Source organism: Lithobates pipiens, unplaced genomic scaffold, assembly GCF_037356315.1.
Source record: "Lithobates pipiens isolate NorthernLeopardFrog02 unplaced genomic scaffold, aLitPip1_a1.2 Scaffold_13, whole genome shotgun sequence".
In the NCBI taxonomy this organism is placed as follows: Eukaryota; Metazoa; Chordata; class Amphibia; order Anura; family Ranidae; genus Lithobates; species Lithobates pipiens.
Window position 1 is genome coordinate 325,641,337 of NW_027507718.1, and position 12,067 is coordinate 325,653,403.

Here is a 12,067-nt window from a genome sequence, read left to right on the forward strand (position 1 = left end):
CTGTCTTTTTTACTATTTCTAACACTTTTTTTGTGAAATGGTAGGGGTCAATGTACCCGTTACCAATTCACATGGGGGGGGGGATTTGGGGTTTCTCTTGTTAAAGGGGGCTTCCAGATTCCGATAAGCCCCCTGCCTGCAGACCCCCAAAACCACTGGGCAAGAGTTGTGCGGATGAGGCCCTTGTCTTCATCAACATGGGGACAAGGTGCTTTGGGGGTGACTCCAAAGCATCCTCTCCATGTTGAGGGCATGAGGCCTGGTATAGTTCAGGAGGGGGGATTCTCTCTCGTTTCCTGTGGCCTGCTAGGTTGTGTGCTCGGATAAGGTATGGATTTTGGGGGGGGGGGGGGCATGCAATTTTTTTTTTCAATTTTGGCGCAGGGTTCCACTTAATTTTTATACCTGACCCAAAGGGCCTGTAAATGGACTGGGCGGAACCCATGCTATTTTTTTCAATTAGTTTTATCTATATTTTCGAGTCCCGGACAATTCATTACAGCCACGATCAGTTTTAAATTACTTTTTTTTCCTTTAGAAATGTCATTTTTGTAGTACTGTTCTAAACACGGAAAACTGCGCCACTCTACAGGCATACTATAGACACCCCCAGGCACAATATTTAAAGGAATATTTCATTTTCAGTATTAAATCACTACTCCCGAAAAAAACAGCCATTTTTAAAACTTAAAGACCGGGTCCCCAAACGCTTTTTATGGCAATAAATTGCATATAAGCCTTTAGAATGAGCACTTTTGGTTTTTCATGTTAATGTCCCATAGACTTTAATGGTGTTCCACGGTCTTCGAATTTGCTGCGAACACCACATAATGTTCGCTACATCGGGCTCATCCCTAGTAGAGACATACCCCAAAAGACTGTAGCTGTAATTGCAGCAAAAGGTGGTTCTACAAAGTAATGACTTAGGGGGGGCAGAATAAAAATGCACACCACACTTTTCACATATTTATTTGTAAAATATTTTGAAAACCATTTATCATTTTTTTTGTTCACTTCACAATTATGTGCCACTTTGTGTTGGTCTATTGCATAAAATCCCAATAAAATGCATTTACGTTTTTGGTTGTAATATGACAAAATGTGGAAAATTTCAAGGAGTATGAATATGTTTTTAAGGTACTGTAGATTAGTGTCTGCAGGAGACAAGAGGGTCACATAAAAAAGGCCAATAGGCTGCATGTGGCCCCTAGGTTGCAGGTTAGGCACTGGGGCTGTAGACAAATTAACAATAAAAAGGATGAGTAAGCCATGCTGCTTACTCCAGTCCAGGATATTACCAGCACGCTAAGTTCAGATAACCAGACAAGAAACTCTAAAGTGACTATAAAGGCTGTTTTTTCTTTTCTTTTTTAAATAACAAACATGACATACTTACCTCCACTGTGCAGCTTGTTTTGCACAGAGAGGCCCCGAACCTCGTCTTCTGGGGTCCCCTGGTGGCTCCTCCCCGCATCAGATAACCCCCCCAGGAGAAGCACTCTCCGGGGGGGGGGGAGGTGTTACCTTCCGGGCTCACTCCCGAGTCCGCTATTTGCCTCCATAGACACGAAAGCCGGGCTCGGTCCCCCCCTCCTGGTGCCCCAAGCATTGGATTTGATTGACAGCAGTGGGAGCCAATGGCTGCTCAGCTATCAATCTATCCAATCAAGAGCCAGGACCCTGTGGAGAGAGGGAAAGTGTGTCTCTGACATCAGAAATACGGGGCTCAGGTAGGGTTGCCACCTGTTCGGGATTCACCCGGACAGTTCGGATTTTGAATCATGTGTTTGGGTTTCAGGCAGGCTGAAACCCAGACACATTATTCAGACTGGGCTGTGAGTCACACACAAATCTGTTGCCATCTGGGCACTGCAGTGTCTGTATGGGGGCAGGTTTGGCATCACTGGGGGGGCAGGGTGATGATGTCAGCAATAGCAATTTAGCCACATACACTGTTCGCTGCAGCACGCTATGCGCACCACATGACTACTCTCCTTGGGGCACCCAAAGGTGCCCCAGACTGCTAAAATGTTCTGGTTTGGCTTGAAAAAAAGGTGGCAACCCTAGCTTGGGGGGCCGGTCACTGCAAGGTGTTTTTTCACCTTAATGCATAGGTGCCCCTTTAATGTCACCAATATAAAGAAGCAATGTATCAAGGCCATTCAGTAGCAGCAACTGCATAGCTCCCAACTGTCCCCGATTTTGACGGACTGTCCCTCATTTTGGTCTGATCTATATAGTTGTATATAAAATTTACTTTTTAATCTTTCAAAAAGTATTTTTCCAGTCCTAAACCTTTTATCCAATTTCTAAATTGCTGCTCTTGTACATTTCAAAAGCCAATATAAAGGAATAGTAGTGGTAAAAAAAAGCATTTGTAGGTTTAACTAATCATTTTTTTTTTTATATATAAGTATCCTTTAAGGTGGCAAGGCCTACATACTTTTGCTAATAGGTGCCCCTCGTTCCTATCTCAAAAAGTTGGGAGGTATGATAATTGGGTCGTGTTGCTGTATGGAATAAGCTGAACTCTTTGTATTTATGAAAATCTGACCGTTTGTATATGAAATTACAGTCATCGTTACACTGAATGATGCAATTATCCTATGGAGAAGACAGCTGATGATATGCTTACCACACAGCACAATTTCTAGCTTTTTATTTTGAACTCTTACTAATAGGACAGATCAGCAATAAGGAAATGCAATAGCTTTAGCATGCTGATATGCAGTCTGTGTTACATGAGGGCAAGTCACAAGGAGCTATGTAAAAGGCGGGGCGTGGAATCAGCTTCCCTTGAAAGAACACAGGGAGACGGGACTGCTGCAAGTACTGTTTTATTTTAACGTACATATGCATATCCAGTAATTTTCCATATTTGCAGACGAGCTCAACTGACAGAAGCAGGAAGCGAAGACAATGGCCTTTAGTATAACCTTTGCTTGATATCCTGATGGTGGGTTACAGTTCCTGATCTTGGACAAAACTCATGATCTCCATGTTACAGCCCAGATGGAACGTGCTGAGATGTAAGTTACTGGAAAGCTTTTACACTATCGCCTATATATATGTACTATGGCAGCGTGTACTATGTGTACTATGGCAGCATGTACTATGTGTACTACGGCAGCATGTACTATAGATATGTACTACGGCAGCATGTACTATAGATATGTACTACGGCAGCATGTACTATATATATGTACTATGACAGCATGTACTATAGATATGTACTATGGCAGCGTGTACTATATATATTTACTATGGCTGCATGCTCACTGCCGCAAGCAACTGGATGTCCTTTTTGTCCAGTAATGTGCACAAGGGAGACAATTTCTATAGTTGTCCATAACTTAGACTTCTTTGAGGGATTACGTTTCTTTCTTTGTCACTCAATGATGCTTTAAGCTGATTGGTTTTTACCCTTGAATGAATTGTTATTGTGTGGTTTATGTTCATGTGATTCATAACTAGTGAGCGACACGTTGCAAAACACTAAAGCCTCATACACACTATTAGATTTTCTGCAGATTTTGTGTCTTCAGATTCACCAAAACCATATAATTTGAGGTCCAACCTTAATGCCCCGTACACACGATCGGATTTTCCGACAACAAAACCGTGGATTTTTTTCCGTAGCATGTTGGCTCAAACTTGTCTTGCATACACACGGGCGCACAAATGTTGGCCAAAAATTCAGAACGTGAGAACGCGGTGACGTACAAGACGTACAACGAGCCAAGAAAAAGAACGTTCAATAGACAGTGCGGCTCCTTCTGCTTGATTCTGGGCATGTATGAACTTTTCGACACATAATTGGACTTTCTGACAAGAAGTTTTGTTGTCGGAAAATTTGAGAACCTGCTCTAAAACATTTGTGTACAGAAATTCCGACAGCAAATGTTCGATGGAACATACACATGGTCGGACTTTCCGACAACAAGCTCACATTGAAAGTTTTCTGGCGGAAAATCCAGCCGTGTCTACGCGGCTTAAGAGTTTCAATTTGTTTGCAATCAGGCAGGCCCTTGCACTACAAGGTTTTGGTAAGTTTAAAGACAAAAATCTGCAGACAATCGAATAGTGTGTATGGGGCCTTAAACAGAACTGGGCGTTATTTAGCAGCGTAAATTATATAAATAGCTTTATAGTAACCAGGACAAACCTGCACTGGAAATAGACAGTTCTGGAAAGAAGAGGAGAATGTGGTCAGTTTCTGCAGGACATGTGCCTGGCATCCACTTTACAAAATGAGTCTCATTAGTGTAAATCCAATTACCGTCATCACTAACGTTTTTCAAACTTTATTGTTACAGTAAGGGCTAGGCTGTGTGGATGTATACTTTATACATGTGCCTTTGTATAGGATACAGAGTGATTAGTTCAAAGGATTGTGCCACTAGTCTTTAAAGACTAAAGCCTTGTACACATGATCAGATTTTCAGATGACCGTTCAACCGTTTTTGTTGCATTCTAGTCTCATGTCGAAAGTAAAGAAGTTACTCACCATACAAAAATTCTCATATGACTGAATTCAACTTCAGAACCGACGTAATGTGTTGAATTGTTTTAGATGTGTTCTTCCATTTTTGAGCCTGCTCTTACGATTTTTTCCGACAAAAAATGTACTAATTATACAAAAAATTGGACGTTGTGTTCAGGTACGATTAAACTTTTATAGGCTGCACATCCAGCTTTTGTTGTACAAAAAAGAAAAACGGAATCGGGTGTCGAAAAGCCCCATACTGACAATCCGAAAATCGGCAGATCGTTCTTTGGATGAAATTTTACTTCGATTTTCATATCGTGTGTACGGGGCTTTAGTCTACCTTTTGCAAACAAACAAAATTAAAATATAATAATAAATGGACCCACAGTTGCAGAACAAAATGTACATTATTCTTTTTTTTTGCATATGAGCCTACAAAATGCGGATCGAGAGTGCAATTCACAGGCCCCCTCCAGCTCCATGTCCGTATCATCTCTCGGTTATGGAGCATCCATGGACTATCAATGCGGTGGTCACTGAACTTGTGTTCTATTAGTAACTAAATAGTGACAGATTGGAATCCATTCACAGAATGATTCTATTCATTCACATATGTCTATTACAGCAACCAGCAGGGTAAAGAACCTCCGACTCTGTAAGAGGAAGGTAAGGCCGTTTTGGGTTGTCTTCTTCACTTTGTTACATTCTACACCCTACCCTAAATATAAGTGTAACCTGTTACATGGTAAAAAAAAAAAAAAGTCTAATCTTAAAGAATTTATCAACTGGCTGTTTTTTTTTTCAGTTTTGTTCATTTCACTGTTGTGAACAATTGAGCTGATGACACACTATGTACGTCGGCACAATGGCACGGCTGCATAAATGGGCGTACAGCTGTTTTTTTTTTCAGTTTTGTTCATTTCACTGTTGTGAACAATTGAGCTGATGACACACTATGTACGTCGGCACAATGGCACGGCTGCATAAATGGGCGTACAGCTACTGTTGTGAACAATTGAGCTGATGACACACTATGTACGTCGGCACAATGGCACGGCTGCATAAATGGGCGTACAGCTACGTCCCCTTTAAATTGCGGCATTGTGGGCACGCGCATGCCATCGCCGGGGTTCTCGCACTCCCGCCGTGTACTCCGTGACTGTGCCTGTGGACTTGATATCCATCAGCGGCCCGTGATCATTTCACGGAGTGGCAGTATGGGGAGATGCCTATGTAAACAAGGCATTTCCCTGTTCTGTTTAGTGACATGACAGAGATCTACTGCTTGCTGTCATTGGAAGCAGTGATCGATGTCATGTCAGTGGTAGCCCACCCCCCCTACAGTTAGAATCACTCCCTAGGACACACTTAACCCCTTCAGCGCCCTCTAGCGTTTAACCCCTTCCCTGCCAGTGTCATTTACACAGTAATCAATGCATTTTTATTACACTGATCGCTGTATAAATGACAATGGTCCCAAAATAGTGTCAAAAGTGTCCGATGTGTCACCGACAGTTTTGAAAAAAAAAACATTATTTTTTACGTTCTGCTATAAAACACATCCAATAAAAAAAAAGTAAAAAATCTAATTACTCCATCAATTTAGGTCTATATTTATTTTGCTACATATTTTTGTAAAAAAAAATCCCAATAAGCGTGATTCGTTTTACGCAAAAGTTATAGCGTCTACAAACTATGGGATATTTTTATGGACTATTTTTATATTGTTTTTATACTAGTAATGGCGATTTTTAGCAGGGCTGCAACATACCAGCGGACAAATCTGACACTAAGTGACACTTTTTGGGGACCAGTGATGCCAATACAATGATCAGTGCTAAAAAAATGACCTGTCACTGTATAAATGACACTGGCAGGGAAGGAGTTAAAATCGTGGGCGATCCATGAGCTAAGTGTGCTCCCAGGGAGTGATTTCTAACTGTGTGAGGGATGATTTATTAAGAGAAAGAGAGACATCTGTGTTCCTGATTAGCAGGGACACAAGATCTCTCTTCCTCTCTGACAGAACAGCGGTTTGCCTTGTTTACATAGGCAGACTGCCGCTATGTCTTTCCTCTGAACGATCGTGGGTGGCCGGCAGCCATCGCACGCGCGTGCGCCCTAGAGCCAATGTCAGGGATGATGTACAGGTATATGATCATGCACTTAAGGGCCACCCTGCTGTAGTACATGTAAGTGGGGTAGTCCTTAAGTGGTTAAAGTGATGTTAAAGGCAAAAAAATAAAAATAAGAAACATGTTACATACTTACCTACTCTGTGCAGCAGTGTTTCACAGAGCAGCCCCAGTCTTCCTCTTCTCAGATCCCCTGCCAACGGTCCTGGCCCCTCCCTTCTGTCAAGTGCCCTCACAGCAAGCAGCTTGCAATGGGGGCACCCAAGCAGAAGCAATCCCGAGCCACTGCTCTGCGTGTACATTCAGACACGGGGCCGTGGCTCGGCCCCATATGCTTTCTCTCCTCATTAGCTTACTGGCTGTGACTGACAGCAGTGGAAGCCAATGGGTCCTTAGATGCTAATTTAATAAATAAACCACACAATCCCATATACAACATCCTTCACCCACAGTTGATCCAGAGGAAGGCGAAAAACCCCAGCAAAGCATCATCCAATTTACTACAGCAGGGGAAAAAACTCCTTGCCGATCCCTTGAGAGGCAATCAGATTGTCACTGGACCAACTTTACCTATAAATGTCAGTACCCAGTTTTTATGTACATTTAGGCAAGAATCCAGGCCTTTTTAAAGCAATCTTCTGATCTGGCCAGCACTTACTGTGAAGAAACCTTTCTGTATTTGCAGATGAAATCTCTTTTCCTCTAGACGTAAAGAGTGCCACTTTGTCCTCTGTGATGAGCTTAAACACCAAGTTCACTATATGGACCCCTTATATTTTTGTACATGTTGATCATATCCCCCCTTAATCTCCTCTTCTCAAGAGAGAATAAATTCAGTTCCTCTAATCTTTCCTCATAGCTGAGTTCCTCCATGTCTCTTATCAGTTTGGTTGCCCTTCTCTGCACTTTCTCCAGTCCCCCGATATCCTTATTGAGAACTGGTGCCCAAAACGGAACTGCATATTTCAGATGAGGTCTTACTAATGAGTTCTACGGGGGCAAAATCATATCTCTCTCTCTCTCTGGAGTCCATAACTCTCTTAATACAAAAAAAGGACTTTGCTCGCTTTGGAAACAGCAGCTTGGCATTGCATGCTATTATTGAGATTATGATCTACCAAAACCCCCAGATCCTTCTCCACTATGGACCCCCCCCAGTTGTACTCTACCTAGTATGTATGATGCATGCATATTCTTAGCCCCCAAGTCCATAACTTTAAATTTATCAACATTAAACCTCATTTGCCACATAGTTGCTCAATTAAATAGTGCATTGAGGTCCGTTTGTAAGTTGGAGACATCCTGTAAGGACGTTATTCCACTGCATAGCTTGGTATCATCTGCAAAGACAGAGATGGTACTTTTAATCCCAGACCCTATATCATTTATAAAGATATTAAAATATAAGGGTTCCAACATGGAACCTTGGGGTACACCACTGATAACCTTAGACGATTCAGAGTAAGAATCATTTGCTGTGAAGTATCTATGGAGAGGCAGCATTGTCACCCTAGGCTGCTCTCCAGATTTAGACTAAAAAGTCCTCCCCCTCTCCTCTCTATAAACAAGCGCAAGATATTTTTGGAGGTCGCACTAGGCAGCCTATGTTATACATTGTTTATGTTGAATCAGTAGGTTGAACAAAAGAAAATGCCTTGATTCCATCATCCACACATTCAAGGTGGATGGGTTGTCGTCATGTATTCTGACAGTAAAGAGACTTCCCCACCATCATAATACAATGATCAGTATTGAGCATTATTTCTAGCTATAGCACTGATCATTCTGGAAAAACCAAACAGGCTGGTTGTACACAAGTTGTTCGATAGATCAGCTTGTGAACAACCAGCCTGGCCATACGTGAATCAAAACCATAATTTGCACATAAATTCTTTCAAAAATCAGACGATGTGATTGTCTGGATTTGTTTCCACATTTTGTCTCTCATAGTTGAGGTATACCTATGATGACATTTACAGGCCTCTCTCATCTTTTTAAGTGGGAGAACTTGCACAATTGGTGGCTGACTAAATACTTTTTTGCCCCACTGTATATACTGTGGCTGGGATGCTGAGCATTATTTAAAAGGACTGTATTATGCTGCTAAGAAGAGTTTTTGTGTTGTTTGAACTGCCTATAAAGACAAAGCTCGTAAATTTTCTGTTGCTTTTTGCTGAATAAAGCCTTTTAAGTTGACTGAACGATCTAAACTGGCTTGTCACCCCTGAACCCGTACAAATTGGTGGAGAATGCGGGCAGTTTTAGGGGTCCAGTCCAATCCCATGTCCTGTGTTAAAGCTGCACAGTTGGTGAAATCTTCTGGACAAGCCATGGAGGACGTGGTTAAGCAGCTGGTACTGACTAATACACAAGTGCGTTTTGTTGTTTGAACTGCCTATAAAGACAAAGCTTGTGAATTTTCTGATGCTTTTTACTGAATAAAGCCTTTTAAGTTGACTGAACTATCTGATCCCTTACAAGGTCATCAGATCAAGAAGAATAACAACTGAGGGCAAAGCATTTAACAGACTTTGAACAGCTTTCTTCACATCAATAATGGCCTCCTGTACAGATGAAATTTAATGATGGCCATCATGGACCTTTTTTCTAAAAATTCTAGTTGCCTGGATTTCATGCTGAACCAGGGACTTCAGTACATTTTATACCCCTAACTTTGAGCAACAGTGCAGTTTTCAAACCCCATGACTGCTGCAACAGGCTGTGTGGATGGTGAAACTGTATCACCCACAGAAGTAAATGCAGTGGGGACCAGGGGAGAGGTGGGGAAGTTGTAGGGTGTTAGTTATGAAAAGGGGGACTAACACTTTAACCTGCCACATACTTATTTCAGGACAGTGATTCAAACTGTGAATGTTTGTTAAAGCCTAACTTTGAGGACCTCTTTCCCTTTGAGGTCCAAACTAGCTATACACCATACATTTTTTTTTACATTTTGTATGTATTTTGGATGCTCACTTGACCAACTGGGACATTATTCCTGATGTGATCACATCTCACCCGCCACACTTCCCTCAGTCTTGTGGGTTGAATTGCACTGGGTGTTATTAAACCTAGAAGATAAAGGACATCTTTTTTTATTTTTTTAAGTTTAAAAAGTTGGGCTTTAAAGGAAATCTGTGCTGAGACAAATTTGGGGGGCATCAAAAAGCAATATTGATTCTTAAAATGTATGCAGCCCGTGGAGTTACAATAAAGCCATACTTGTTCTAGGTCAGTGACTCAGGAAATGATGAAGAAGATGGGGTCTGTAATGGCAGCCTTTACCTTCCTCAGAACAGGTTGCCTTTAAAGCACTCTTCAGCTCTAGTGTGGGAATGGTGAATACAAATCTACATGAAGCTACTCAAACCTGCTTTAGTCTGAGGTGAACGCAGGGAGATCTTAATGTTCTGACCTGCTCTAGTCTGAGGTGAACACAGGGAGCTCTTAATGTTCTGACCTGCAAAGGGTTAGGCATAGTTTAGACTGCATTCATGCTGTTAAATGCATATTAATATAATTTATCATGCACATTAATGTGCAAAACACGTGCGGTGTGTTGTCATTTATTTTCTATGACAAACCATCATACATTGGCGAAATAAACATATATACCCTTTAGCACATAGCAGTGCCTTTAATAAAGAACACATGCATTGTCTTGTGATGCACTGGATAAAATGAGGCAGACACATTTTATGACTCATGGGCATTTGCTCAGGACCCATTAAAATGAATGGGCATATGCAACACAAAATACATGGGCATTCCAATAAAAGTGTGCACGAAAACTGTCTGTTGGTTTATTTCTGACTTATAATTGGATACTGTGGCTGACATTATCACTTGTATTGTGTCTCCAGTAGGAGCAGGCTGTAAACATTGCTTGGTCTTGTGCAGGTCACAACAATGAGATCTCCCTGTGCTTGCATATGAGGTTATGATAAGGAAGGGAAAGGTTGTATATAACTGCCTTATTTTTTTTTAAGTGAAACTATTTTATAAAACTACAGCCAGTACTTCATTGAAGATCTGTATCCAGCACACCAAGACTAGAGCTGAAGAGCGCTTTAAAGGCTTTCAAAAAAGCTGTTTAAAACTGGATAAATGCTACAATCCATGAATAAAGAATACCTCGATGTTGAAGACAAGAAACATCAAATCTGTACTGGTGCCTATAGGGTGGACTGACTGGCTAAGCCTGCTTAGTAGAATATTGCAACACAAGCTATTTATGTATAGTTCATTCTAGGAAGTGTCTCTACTCTTGTTCAGTACAGACTAGATGATACGATATGAGCCTGAAATGATTACCCAAGGATAAAGGTTAAGTTATAAATATTAGAATCTCATTATTATTCTTTAGTTATTAAATGGTAACATATTACTACCACTAGCAAGCACATCTGATCAAAGGCCAGGGCAGCTTACGTTTCAAGTCACTGCAATATTTACATGTAGCATGGTTCTGTTTGTAGCAGTACCCCCGTAGTAGCTGCTGATTGCCTCTAAATTCCACTGGCTACCCCGACTCTGCAGGTCCTCTCTCACCTCTGACACCTCAGGTTCCATGTCTTGGGAAGTCTATAACGTTATCAATGAGAGATACACACAATATAACTGAACAAAAGATTACAGTGATGATTCACTATACAGTATATTTACCATAACCTTGTAACCCGTTACTTCACCAGCTGTAGTAATAGATGGGGTCTCACACAAATTGTCAATTAACACTTAGGAAATTTACTAAGAAACTGTTTAGCATGATAAACACAGTGGTAACTCAGATATAGAGAATGGCAATAGAAAACAGTCAATGTGTACATGAAACAAGAATTCAACGATTGTCATGGAGGGTATATGCAGACAGGTGCGCAGTGGGACAAACGCTCAATATTATAACACACTTATATTAAGCACCATCCCACTATAGCCTTAATGCACAATATACCCAAATATATTACATTCACATAGACAAGATAATGCAGTATAATATTTGAAACCTGTACTCTAGGGATCCCCCTAGACTGCAATTCAATGTTCATAAAGTATGGTGACACCCTGATTTTTTTGTTGAGGGTGGCAAAAGTTTTTTATCTTCAATTATTCTTCAGCTAGCCCTTTGATTTGAACTGCAGTTATTTCTAATCCACAAGAGAAGAACATAAACAAACAGACTTTAGAATAATGAGTGTACAGGGAACTATTCCTTGTTGGTGGTGAACAAACAACACTCCTGTAACTTTTCCTTGTGAACTGTGCGGGTAATGCAGTACCACCTCTACAGCATGGGTTGTAACAAACCCTAGAGTTCCGCTGTGTACAGGCTATGAACAAGCAGAACCACATCCATGGAACTACAAATCTCACCAGCAAGCAGTGTATTCTATTGGTCTGGGCAAGTGCCCGCTTACCACAACAGGTCCAGATGCTGTAGGAT

General features: G+C 41.2%; 1 protein-coding gene across 5 annotated transcripts in view; it reads left to right on the forward strand.

The window, feature by feature from the left end:
• The first annotated feature begins 2,758 nt into the window (after positions 1-2,758).
• Positions 2,759-12,067, forward strand: part of IL15 (interleukin 15) — a 110,679-nt gene continuing 101,370 nt past the window's right edge. For 2 of the 5 annotated variants that reach the window (XR_013272316.1, XM_077476947.1), the window contains exon 1: positions 2,763-3,029. The gene's annotated coding sequence lies outside the window, so the exon portion shown is untranslated. Of the gene's footprint in view, positions 3,030-5,114; positions 5,156-12,067 lie in introns of all 5 variants that reach the window. The other 3 variants (XM_077476948.1, XM_077476949.1, XR_013272317.1) reach the window with 3 other exon arrangements.